This window comes from Mandrillus leucophaeus, unplaced genomic scaffold (genome assembly GCF_000951045.1).
Source record: "Mandrillus leucophaeus isolate KB7577 unplaced genomic scaffold, Mleu.le_1.0 Scaffold365, whole genome shotgun sequence".
Taxonomy (NCBI): Eukaryota; Metazoa; Chordata; class Mammalia; order Primates; family Cercopithecidae; genus Mandrillus; species Mandrillus leucophaeus.
This window is the reverse complement of record NW_012103865.1, coordinates 1,834,014-1,847,768: the sequence shown is the minus strand read 5'-3', so window position 1 is coordinate 1,847,768 and position 13,755 is coordinate 1,834,014. Positions and strand designations below refer to the sequence as shown.

The 13,755-nt window shown below is 35.7% G+C and overlaps 1 pseudogene; it reads right to left on the bottom strand.

The window, feature by feature from the left end:
• Window positions 1-1,357: 1,357 nt before the first annotated feature.
• On the bottom strand, window positions 1,358-12,252 carry LOC105546689 (annotated as a pseudogene).
• Window positions 12,253-13,755: the final 1,503 nt, after the last annotated feature.

The following is a 13,755-nucleotide window of genomic DNA, read 5'->3' as shown; positions in this document are numbered from 1 at the left end:
TTATTAATAGATAAAAGGAAACTTGTAGATAAAAGGAAATTAATAGATAAAAGGAACTCAATAGATAAAGGGAAATTGAGACAATATAACACTAAATTAAATCTGTTATTACTATTGGAGTTTATAATAAAGAGAATACTTTAAAAAATAAATGCTTTAGCTGATGACTATAGAAAAGCCACCTTTACTGATTGTACTATGATTAGCATAATAAGTGTTGCTCAGTCTTGTTTCACAAATCCAAAGAACTTTTTACCAACATGAAAGGTAGGCAATGTTGGTTCATATCTCTTGTTGTTTCATATCTCTTGTTTCATATCTCTTGTTGTCATCACAACCCATCTTAAGATAAATTGAATATTACCTAAGATCCTCTACAGGTGGTTCAATCTTGTCATATTGGTAATTACCATAACCCGTGAATAAATGTAAAGTTAGAGCCAGGCTTAGAACTCTTGCCTTCCAGACCATTTAAACATTTTCAAGTGGATTTCATTCACTTGGTCATACCATACAGCTTGAAATATACTTTGTAATTGTCTATTTCCTTCCTTCCTTCCTTCCTTCCTTCCTTCCTTCCTTCCTTCCTTCCTTCCTTTCTTCCTTCCTTCCTTCCTTTCTTCCTTCCTTCCTTCCTTCCTTCCTTCCTTCCTCCCTTCTTTTTCTTTCTCACTGAAGTTTTCCACAATGTTTTTTTATTTACTTTTCTGAATTATTCCCAAAAGGAATTTATAATTTCTCAGTCATTTATTTCATTGTCGTCATAATCAGTGAAGTAGAAACACATTGCTCTACATTACTAAATTTCTGGTTTCCCTTGGAAGATTTTTCTTATAATATTGATTTTAATCTACCATTTTCAGATGCTACCAGGTAATGATAGGATTTACATATGTCCTGATTGATCAGCGAATAGTAATGTGTTGATGTAACTGTCTGTTGGATACTATACTCACTTACTGGGTGATGGGTTCAATTTCACACCAAATTTCAGCATAACGTGATATAACCATGTAACAAACCTGCACATGTACCCCCTGAATCTAAAACAACAGTTGAAATTATAAAATAATAAGTATTTTATCTCCACGTAATCCTATTTCTGACTTTTTAAAAGATGTCATTATTTTAAACAAAAAATTAGATATTCTAATGTAGCTATCCTGTATCCGAACAAGACTACTTAATATAGGAAGATGGGTATACCCAGGAAATTTGTTCCCATTTTCAGGGCCAAAATTTAGGTGATTTTCATTCTTAAATGAAGCCTCTTCTTGTGGACTTTTTCTGAGTTGTATTGTGCAAGCAAACCACATCTCATAAAGGTAGATCAACTGAACCAAAATTCTCTCCTCATTCACATGGTCCTCTTTTTCTGCAGTGCTCTGTATAAGGCACCCTTCACCTGAGCATTCTGCAGGCTGTAGATGAGCGGGTTCAGCAATGGGTTGAAAAGGCTGTAAAACAAGGTGAGGATTTTCTCCTGCTCCTGTCGTTGACTGTTATCTGGGACCAGGTAAACCACCATGTCTATGCCAAAGTAGAGCCCAACCACACAGAGGTGGGAGGAGCAGGTGGAAAAGGCTTTTCTGTGGCTCTCCTTTGACTGTATCTTCAGGATGGCCAAGAGGATGCGCATGTAGGAGATCAGCGTCAAGGAAAGGGGCCCGACTAAGACAAACACACGACCAGCAAAGACAAAAATTTCATTAATCCAGGTGTCTGCACAGGCCAGTTTGAGGACAGATAGAATTTCACAGAAGAAGTGGTTCACCTCCTGGGGTCCACAGAAGGGCAGCCTTAGAAGGAGTATTAGATTTATGAGGGCCAGGGAAAATCCACATGCCCAGGAAGTAACAGCCAGGACTGTGCACACTCTCCAGTTCATGACAGTGTAATGCAGGGAATGGCAGATCATCACAAACCTATCATAGGACATCACCACCAAAATCAGGCACTCTGCAGCAGCAAAAGTCAAATACAAAGCCATCTGCCTAATGGCAAGAGATGAAGGAGATAGTTTTTGTTGTGTTGCACTAGGTTTTTCAGCATGTTGAGCAAATTGCTGGAAGCATAGGATATGTCAATGACGGCCAGGTGTGAGAGGAAGAAGTACATGGGGGTGCGTAGTCTGGGATCCACACAGATGAGCCCCAAGATCATGCCATTTGCCAGCAGGCTGAAGAGATATAACAGGGAGAAGATCCAGAAGAGGAGTACTTCCATCTCCACACTGAGCTGGAATCCAACCAGGATGAATTCTGTGACCCATGACTGGTTGTCCCCTATTCCTTAATGACACTTTGTAAAGGACCAGAGTGTGATGAAAGATCAGGGTTGGAGAATCAAAGAGAATGAGTTATTTATTTCAAAATGAGCTCAGAGGAAGCATATATATATTTGTGCCTACTTAACTCACCTTTCCCCCCCAGTGTTTCTGTTTTTGTTTTTACCTTTTTACTGTAAAGTAATTCAAACCTTCAGATAAGTATCAAAAATTAGAAACAGTTCTCTCATACACATTTCATCTAGATTCAACAATTGTTAATAATTTTTTATATTTACTTGTTCCCTTTTTGTCTATATTAATATATATATATTTTTTTCTGGGACACTTTAGTGTGTATCTATGATACCAGTTTATCCCTCAGTTCTCTATTTTATCCAAGAACAAAGGGATTCACTTATCTAACCACAATACCATTATCAAAATCAGGAAATGTGATCTTGACATAATATTGTTTTCTAAACAGAGCATCTTCTGTCCTTCCTGTCCAAGGTGTGATGCAACATCCCATAGTACAGTTAATCTATTCTGATCTGAGATAGCTACCCAGACACTCTCTTTCTGTCTAGACATTAAAAGTTTTGAAAAGTACAAACAAGTTGTTTCACAGAATGTTCTCAGAATGGGTTTTCTATTGACCCTCCATATTTTTATCCAGACTTTAAATTTTTAATAGGAGATGAATCTATGTGTCCATCTCAATATCTTCTATTAGTAGGCAGATAATGTTAATTTGCTTCAATATTCAAAATGCTAATGTGGATCATTTGGTTGAGGTAATGTGTCCTGTCTATCTCCATTATAAAATTACCCTTTTTTCTAGTATAATTTCTGGGAAATATATTAAAACTAATGTATACATATCTTGTTTTTATTAAATTCTCAGCCACTCATTAAAGCATCTATTGATTATCTTACCTGAGTCCATTATAAGTAATGATGGTTGCAAAATGTGTCATTCTAACTCCCTCATTCCTTTTATATTTATTAGTTGGCTTTACTGTGAGAATGAGCTTGATCTATCTGTCTATCTATCTATTTGCCTGTCTTCTTTCTTTCTCTTTCTTTCTTTTTCTTCCTTCCTTCCTTTCTCTCTCTCTCTTTCCTTTTCTTTTCTTTCTTTCTTTCTTTCTCTTTCTTTCTTTCTTTCTCTTTCTTTCTTTCTTTCTTTCTTTTTCTCTCTTTCCTTTTTTCTCTTTCTTTCCCTTTCTCTCTCTCTCTTTCTTTTCTCTCTCTCTCTCTTTCTTTCTTTCTTTTCTTTTTTTTCTTTCATTCTTTTTCTTTCTTTCTAGTTATCTGTCAATCAATTAATGTGGACACATGGAATTTTTAATTCAATGGGTTATAACCACTACTGTCTAGCAAACTAACAAAAAATCAGATATATCACCCTGGAAGAAACTACTTAATGGTAAAAAGCCTCTGCCTTAGCAATCAGGGCATCATACTCTCATTCACCTTTCCTATGATGTTGTCCTACGTTTAGCTTTTCAGCTTTGTCATGCTGACTCTGAGAAGTTAATTGGTCATTGGTTAATTGGTCATTGGTCCTGTTTTAATATACTTCGGTCAAACCTGGGGTAAAATCCACTGATTACAGCTTTATGGGACATTTTACTATTTCTTACTGCCCAGGATCTAGATGTTTTCTGTGAAAGTCGTTATCTCAAAACCCACTATTCAGGATTTCCTTCCTAGATATCCTTTTACCTATATAATTAAGAGCAAATTATATGTCTTTTATTTTGCATCTATTATTTTATTCTTAATTTCAGTTCATGACCTAAGAAGAGCTCTGGTTTCCTAGATAAGTGACATCTGGAATGACTTGATTTTTCAGACCCACATCATTCATTATACAGAGATATCTTTACCTATACAGTCATTACAGTTTAAACAACATTTTAATATAATCAATGCCATAGCTTTAAAATACATAATATTGCATAACTGTGATGTTATTTTGATTGCTCATAGTCAAAGTATATTTTCTGCAGAACTAATATATGCCCAGATAAATATGAATTATTTCTTTTACAATGATGGATGTTATTTCTTTTACAATGATGGATGGATCATGCTTATTATTGACATTATTTTTTGTGTTCATGAAAGTGGGATGGATTTAACAATATAAATATTTTTGGAAAATATTGTATATCACTTTGGAGAATACCAGGCATAGGTAAATGTAAATTAGGAGGCAGGCATATTTGAAGCTAGAAACTGCATCTGGATTATTCAAAAATACTAGTGTTGTTACTGTGCTTATCAACTACCTCATTGTGTAATCCACAGGAGTGGCTCAGAGAGCAGCAGAGACATAGGGCTTCTCAACTTGGGGGATTCTTCTGTTTGTCTACAACCAGCTACCATAGGAAGGAAGGTGATAGCTTGTTTCCTTACATTTCATTGAAGGTCTAGGTAATCAGCCTAGAAACAGAGTCTTCTAGGGAATTAGAGTAGATTCTTATAAGGAAGCTCTTCAGACACCTGTTACGTGTATACAGGTTTGTCAGTAAAAACTGTGAAATGAGTTATATTCCTATTTTGAAGATATGTTGCATGCTCAAGATAAAATTAAAAAGGAAGAGGGATTTGATACCAAATGTCATTCATTTGAGCTGATATGCCTTCTATAACCAGTTGTAAAAGTCTTATGGATGGGTTATAAGTGTTAAACATCTTTATGGCCCTGATAATAACTAAAATAGTATTAGATGAAACAGGAAAATAGAAAATGTTAAACAGATTGTTATATTTTGTTGAAAAATACATATACTAGTGTCTTCTATTTGTCAGTTTCTATCAATTACCAAGACATGATTTTAACTTTACTAGGAAACGTTCACACTTAGAAGTTAATCATTTGAAAATGGGTTTATTAAAATGCGATGAATAATCCACGTAATTTGATAGACATTATTTCTATAGGATATACTTGAATAAGCTTAGACAAATGAAATGTATTATATCTGCAGAGAAAACTGACAATACATAAAGGCTAATGTCTTATACCTGCTTTGAATGTTGCATATAAGAAGACAGGTTCAGGATAATTGCTTTATTGGAAAATGATTTTATAAGAAAGTAAATAAAGTAAAAAGAGACCTTGAAGACCTTGAAGGCAATGTTGTGAACTTTTGCAAAACATCAGCCTAAGAGAGGCCTACATTTTATGGCAGTGGCATCTTAACAGCAATGGCTCAAACACAAATGAGAGACAGTGTTAGATCTATAAATATGAATACATTTTGGGAGGTTTATATAAATGTGCATGAAGTTCGTAACATGAATTTTTGCTACAACTAAAGAAAATTCCTGTAATATAAAAATGATATAGTAACATCTTAACTTTTTAGTTTAATTATTTCTGTCTCTGAATTATTAAATCCTTTCTCTCCATTGCCATCATTTTTATTTCACTGTTAAAAAATAAACATGAAAATAATAGTGAAGAAAGAACAAAACTTTTTAGAAGGTACAGCACTGAAATCTAGGAGAAAAAGTTAAGGTACCTAAATAAATTTTTTCCTTCCAAATAGAGCCAATAAAATAGTAGAAATGCAGAAAACAATAGTATGCAGGGTCAGTATGTACAATACTCCCCCTGGACAGTCCTGTAACTGAGCTAGGGTGCTTTATCCTGTTTCTTCAACTCTGATCAGAAGAATTGGCACTCATTCTGCTCTATTTTGTGGTAGGATGAATCCCATATCACACACAGTAATTTCTGAGTTGAATAATTTTTGACATTGAGAGTAATGGTTTAGAAAATTTCAAAAAGAAACAATTATATTGCAAACTTACCTCTTACACTGTTTCTGCAAGGGAAAGAATTAACTGCAATTGCTACCAGAATTTTGTTCTCCAGTAACAGAAGTTTCTCTGAATATCTTCATTTGTGCTAGATTACATATGTATATAATCTATATAATAAATATATATTATCTATATATAATTCTCTATCTCTGTCTGCCTATCTAATTCTCTCTCTCTGTCTCTCTCTCTGTCTCTCTTTCTCTCTCTCTCTCACTCTCTCTAGTATCTAAGATCCTTTTTTCCTTTTGGCTTATCCAAAATATCCCTGTCCAGAGGCATTGCCTGCATTTGAAGCCTCTCTTACTTTTAGTTGCCTTCTCAATCAATAGAGTTGGGCCAGTTTAGATGACCACCATCCATCCACACTGGGAGGTGATGGTGAGACAGTTGCTAAGCAATCAGAAGGCTCCTGGCCATAGCACAGCAGGCAGAACCTCCTGGAGCTGGGTGGGAGTGGGGTGCATCTATATTTCTATTTCATCTACCTGGTATACAAACTTTGAGTTAAAAAGAACTTAGGATATGCCACCCAGGAGTGTCATTCCTCTCTGCATAGCCATGAGGATTTTTGCTGCCACTCTGTCCTACTTTAGCTATACTGAAAACCACCTCACAGTGCAAATAAATCTCTTCTGCCTAAGAAGGTGTAAGCACTAGATATTCCTCAGGGGTAAACTTTGAACTAGAATAAACACTACATAGATGAGTGATGTGCTATAAGAAATTCTAGCTGACTCCAGAGGAACAAATCCCAGATTCAGCAGCATATACTCCACTTGATGATGCTATCAAAATAGAGTATGAAGCTCTAAATTAAACCTCAAGGAGCAAGGGTTTTATTTAGAATTAGCTAAGAAGTAAATTCCCAGAAGGATTATGAGACCTCATATCTTTGCTGAATTTCTTTCTAAATATGTTATTTTGTAAGCTATTGTTAATAGGATTATTTTCTTGATTTCTTTTTCAGATAGTTTTCTGCTAGTGTATAGGTATACTACTGATTTTTGTATGTTGATTTTGTACCTTACAAATTTACTAATTCATTTATTAGTTCCAACAGTTGTTTCGTGGAAACTTCAGGGATTTTTATGTGTATAAAAGATCATGCCATCTGCAAACAGGGACAGTTTAACTCCTTCCTTTTCAACTTGAATGTTTTTTATTTCTTTATATTGACTAATTTATGTGGCTAGTACTTTCAGTACTGTTTTGACTAGAAGTGGAAAGCGTAGGAATCCTTGTCATGTTCTAAATCTTAGAGGAAAAGCTTCCAATTTTTTTCCATTGAGTACAATGTTATCTGTGGGTTTGTCATACGTGGCCGTTGTTGGGTTGAGATATACTCCTTCTATTCCTAATTTGTTGAGAGGTCTTTTTAAAATTATGAATGGATACTGAATTTTGTCAAATGCTTTTTCTGCATGTATTGAAATGATCATTCGGTTTTTGTCCTTCATTCTGTTAATGTGATGTATCACATTTTTGATTTGCATATGTTGAACCATCCTTGCTTTCCTGGACTGAATCCCACTTGATTATGGTGAAAAATCCTTTTAATGTGTTGTTAAATTTGGTTTGCTAATATTTTGTTCAGAATGTTTACATCTATGCTCATCAGGTGTATTAACCTGTAGTTTTCTTTTCTTGCCACATCCTTGTCTAGTTTTGGTATCAGGGTAATGCTGGCCTTAAAGAATGAGTTTGGAAATATTTCCTCATTTTTAATTTTTTGGAAGAGTTTTTACTAGTTCTTCTTTAAATATTTGGTAAAACTCAGCAGTGAAGCTATCAAGTCCTGGGCTATTCTTTGATGAGAGACTTTTTATTGTGGAATCAATCTCTTTACCTGATCATGATCTTTTCAGATTTTTTATTTCTTCATAATTCAATCTTGGTAAATAAAATGTATCAAGAAATTTGTCAATTTCTTCTAGCTTATCCAATTTGTTGGTGCATAATTGTTTATAATTGTTTCTTAAGATCATTGTAAGGTCTCCTTTTTCAATTCTGATTTTATTTATCTCAGTCTTCTCTCCTTTTTTAAGACTAGCTAACAGTTTGTTGATTTTGTTTAACATTTCAAAAAGAAGACTTTTTTGATATTTTTATTGTTTAGTCTTTACTTCATTTATTTCTACTCTGATCGTTATTATTTTATTTATTCTACTAATTTGGGGCTTAGTTTATTCTTGTTTTTCTAGTTCCTTAAGGCACAACAGAGATTGTTGGTATGCAGTCTTTATTCTTTTTTGATGTAAGCATTTATTGCTTTAAACTTCCCTCTTAGAATGATTTTTTTCTATATCCCATGTGTTTTGGTATGCTGTGTTTCCATTTTCATTTGGCTAAAAAGATTTTAAACATCTTTCTTAATTTCTTCATTGACCCATTGGTTGTCAGGGAGCATATTATTTAATTTCCATGTATTTGTAATTTTTCTGAAGTTCCTCCTGTTATTAATTTCTATTTTGATACCATCGTGGTCAGAAGAGTTCCTTGATATTTCAACTTCTTAAATTTATTATGAATTATTTTGTGCCTTAATATATGATTTATTCTAGACATTGTGCAGTTGAGAAGAATGTGTATTCTGCAGCTGTTTATGGAATGGTCTGTATATGTCTGTTAGGTCCATTTGGTCTGGAGTATAGTTTAACATTTTCTTCCTGGATAATCTGTCCATTGCTAAAAGTGGGGTATTGAAGTCCTCTACTATTATTGTATTGAAGTCTTCTCTCTTCTTGGATCTATTAATATTTGCTTTCTATGTTTAGGTGATCCTGGGTTTGAGATATATATATAGATAGATATAAATATAGATATAGATATAGATATACAGGAAAGAAACCATAAAAAATAAAGAGAAATTCTGACACCAAAAACCACAATGAGCAACTCTGTAGAGATCTTCAACAGCACGCTCCATCAGAGTGTTATTATACCCGCTTGCTGAATTAACCCCTTTATTATTTATGTAATGACTTTCTTCGTTTCTTTCTACAGTTTTTGACTTAAAGTCTATTTTATCTGGTATGAGTATAGCTACTCTTACTCTCCTTTGGTTTTCATTTTCATGGAAAATCTTTTCTGATACCTTCACTTTCAGTCTATGTGTGTCCTTACAGGTGAAGTGACTCTCTTGTAGGCAGCATCAAGCTGGGCCTTGCTTTTGATCCATTCAGCCACTCTGCCTTTTGATTGGAGAATTTAATTCGTTTACATTCAAGGTGATTATTTATAAAGTAAGGACTTACTTCTGCCATTTTGTTAATTGTTTTCTAGTTGTTTTATTTATACTTTGTTTCTCTATTCCTCTCTTACTGTCTTCCTTTGTGGTTAAGTGATTTTTCCTAATAGTATGTTTTGATTCCTTGTTTTTCACTTTTTTAAAGTATCTATTAACGATTTTTGATTTGTGGTTACGATAACACAAAAAGTTTCTTGTGGTTATAACAGTTTATTCGAAGCTGATAACGTATCTTTGGCCACGAAAAGCACTACATTTTAAATTTATTTATTTTTTATTTTTTTGTTCTACAGATTTCTGAGAAAGCACTACATTTTTATTCTACTCTCTGCCACCACACATTTTGAATATTTGATGTCACCGTTTATATCTTTTTATGTTACATATCCCTTAAAAGTTACTGTAGTAATTTTTAATAGTTTATAATTTAACCGTTAGACTAAACATATAAGTAATTAACACACCACCATTATAGTATTAGAGTATTCTGAATTAGATTGTGTACTTCTTTTACCTTTAAGTTTTCTCCTTTCGTGATTCATGTTGCCAATTAGGGTCCTTTTCTTTTAGGTTGAAGAACTCCCTTCAGCTGTTATTGTAAGGCTGGTGCAGTGGTGGCAAATTGCCTTAGCTTTTGTTTGTCTGGGAAAGTCTTTATCTCTTCTTCATTTCTGAAGGACAGCTTTGCCATTCAAGTATTCTTGGTTGGCAGTCTTTGTTTTCCTATTTGGCACTTTAAGTAAATCAACCCACTCTCTCAGCCTGTAAGATTTCTGCTGAGAAATATTTTGAGAGCCATATTGGTGTTCCCTGGTATGTGATATGCTTCTTTTGTCTTTCTGGATCATGTCTTTGTCTTTGATTTTTGTCAGTTTGATTATAGCATGTCTTGGTGTAGTCTCATTTAGATTAAACCTGACTGGAAACCTTGGCGCTTTCTGTACCTGGATATTTATATCTTTTCCCATATTTGGGATGTTTTCTATCATTTTTAATAGCTTCTTTTTTTTTCCTTCTATTTCTCTGCTCTCTCTGGGACATTCATTATGCCTAAATTGGTTCTTGATGGTATCCTATAGCTTTTGCAGGCTTTCTTCACTCTTTTTCATTCTTTCCCCCACCTTTGACTAATATGAAATGACCTGTTTTTGAGTTCACCAAGTATTTCACATTTGATTGAGTCTGCTGCTGAAACTTTATATGGTGTTGTTCATTTCTGTTATTGTGTTGTTCAGTGCCAGAATTTCTCTTTGGTTCTTTTTATGGTTTCCTTCTCTTATTGAATTTGTAATTTTGTTCAGGTATTGTTTTCCTAATTTTATCTATTTGTTTATTTATATTCTCTTGTAACTCATTGAGCTTCTTTAAGACGATTATTTTGAATTCTTTGTCGGGCAGTTTGTAAATCTCCATTTTTGTAAGGTCAGTTGTTGGTGCTTCATTTGTTCCTTTAGTGTTGCCATGTTTCATGATTATTCATGATCCTTATGGCCATACATTGGTATCTGCTAACTTTAAGAAGCACAGACTTATTCCAGTCTTTGCAAACCAGAATTGTCTAGATAAGCCCTTCCCAAGTCAACTTGTCCAGTCATTTTAGGCAGGCCATCTGGCATGGTCCGTAGGTGGGCCTGTTGAAGCCCTTGGTCAGGCTGGTCTAGTGCCTAGGTCAGTAAGTGAGTCAGCCAGGTACCTGGTTCTATGAGGTTGGGCCCAGTTCCTGGAACCTGGGTCTAGCCTGGAACCTGGGTCCACAGAGGCTAGCTTGGTGCTGGGGTCTGCTGGAACTGGCCTAGACTCTGAGTCAGCTGGTGTAGACCTAAACCCTGGGTCTGCTGGAGTCTGAGGCTTCAGGGCCTGGCCTGGCACTGAGGCATGCCTGAAGCCTGGGGTTATTAGGGGAACCCTTACTCTAGGCCAGTAGAGAGTTTGGGACAGGACTGAAACCTGGGACTGTGGAGGCCAGACCAGTCCTGTAGATGGTCAGGAGGCCAAAGCAGCTGGGGTAGCCTGGCATTGGGGTGGGCTGTCCTAGTGCTGGAATGAGATTGGAGACTGAGTCTGCATGTGAGGCCTGAATCCTGGAGCCATGGAGCCAGCCAGGAGCCTGAATCTGTGGGGACCTATTTGGCAGTGGCAGGTAGGCTGCCAAATCTGTGGGTACCAGCTCAGAGACTATGGTTGTGAATGCCTGCCTGGTGTGGACCCACTGTTGGAGTCTAGGCTGGCCCAGTGTTGGAGTCTGAGGCAAAATCTGTTATTTTCTCCCCTCCCCTTCCCCTATGCAGAGGGTATCTCTCTCTGCACTGTTCTCCCTGGAGTAGGGGAGGGTTGATGCAGGTATTGTGAAACTACCCTACCTACTCTTTGCAATGCATATTTTCTTACTTCTGTGCTACACACAGTTGCTGTAATCACTCACCTGGTTTCTTTAGCTCCTGTGAAAATATGTTTGTGCATGGATACTTGTTAAAATTGATGGTTCTGAGAGGGGACAAGTGTGGAAAAGTCTTATTCCACCAGCCCTCAGTTAGGGCCATTATGGCATAAAGTGCTGTTTAATTGCTGTTTAATCCTCCATATATTTATGTCTTTATAAAGATATTGAAAGAGATGGAAGATGCTTTCAAGGTCCGTTATAAAGGTCAAAGTTTCCTCTTCTTCCTTCACAGCTCAGGGCAATCCCTTTTCCAATGACCCTTCTGCCTGCAATGAGAACAGGGTTGGGTGGGCTGCCCTGACTCGGGTAGTTCTTGCTCCAATGTCCTGACTTCCCACACTTAAAGTAGCAGCTATTACCTGTAGGTTTGCTATTAGGCTTTCTTGATCTGTGAGTGAAGCATCCCCCTGGGTGACCCTGAGATTGCAGGGCGCTGCTTATAGTCACTGCTATCATTTGGGCTTGTTGTCTATGCCATCATTTGCCATGCTGGGTTCTTTCAGCCTCTTCAGTTCTATCCCTGTTATTGAATACCCTGAAAGCCACATCAAACATTTGATTAATAGGTCTTTGGAAATGTAGTTTTCATTTCCTGTGATGTCTTTGATATTTTTGGTATCAAGTGATACTGGCTTCATAGAATAAATTGAGAAATGTTTCATTTTCTTCTGTTTTGAGAGATTTTTTATGAAGAAATAGTATTATTCTTTTAAAATTAAGTTTAATTTGCCACTACAGCAATGTGATTGATGGCCTTATTTGGTGTAAGTTTTAAAATTACTAATTCAACTTCTTCACTTATTACAAGTCTATTCAGATTATCTATTTAGTTTTGAGTGAGTTAGGTTGGACGAGCTTGGCCTAGATCTTATGGGGAGAGGGGGAAACCCTGAAGACACCTTTTCTGCACGCTGATTCAGTATTTAGTATGTTTCTACTCCCCTTCTCTCTCCCTCTTCTCTCCTCTCCTGTATTCTCAGATCCATAAAATATTAGGACCTTTTGCTCTGGGCTCCTTCAGCGGTGGGATGATCCCTACTTCTGTATCGATCCACCTGACCTTTGCCCAGTGCAGTTCCAAAGGGATAAATGAAACAGTGTGGGAGTTGAAACTTACTCTAGTTCAACCTCTTGCTTATGCTATCACAGTAAATGATTAAACACTTGACTGTTGCTGTCATTTTGACTGGTTGCTTAGCTTGGTTACTCAGACACTTGGAAACTCAGCTGTCTCAAGCTCAGCTTCTTGACAGAAATACAATTGATATTTGAGTATAAAACTTTTATTCTGCAATGTTGTTGAATTTATTTGTTTGAGCTGATTTTTAAAAAATTCCTTAGAATTTTCTATTTACAAGATCATTTCACCTTATGACTTTCCAATCTGGATGCCTTTTATTTCTTTTTCTTGTTTAATTGCTCTGGCTAGAACTTCCAGTCTAATGCTGAATAGAAGCAGCAACAAAAAAACTTCCTTGATCATATTTCTTGTGGGGAAAGCATCCCAGTCTTTAACAATTAATTGTAATTTTAGCTGTGATTTTCTTATCTACCCTTTATCAGTTCGAAGAAGTTCCCTTGTATTTCTAGTCTGGTGTGTGTGTGTGTGTGTGCGCGCGCGCTTGTGTGTGTGTCAGGAAAGGATTTTGGAATTGTCAAATGCTTTTAATATGTATAATCAGATGTGTTTTATTTTCTTTATTTTATTAACATGGTCTATTACATTGACTTTTGGATGCTTAAACAAACTTGCATTCTTTGAATAAACCTCACTTGGTAATTATGTTTGCTGTATTTGGTTTGCTGGTATTTGTTGAATCATTTTGCATCTATATTCATAAAGAAATTGGTCTATAGTTTTCATTTCCTGTGATGTCTTTGATTTTTTTGGTATCAACTGATACTGACCTCATATAATAAGTTGGGAAATGTTCCATTTTCTTCTATTTTTGAGAGATT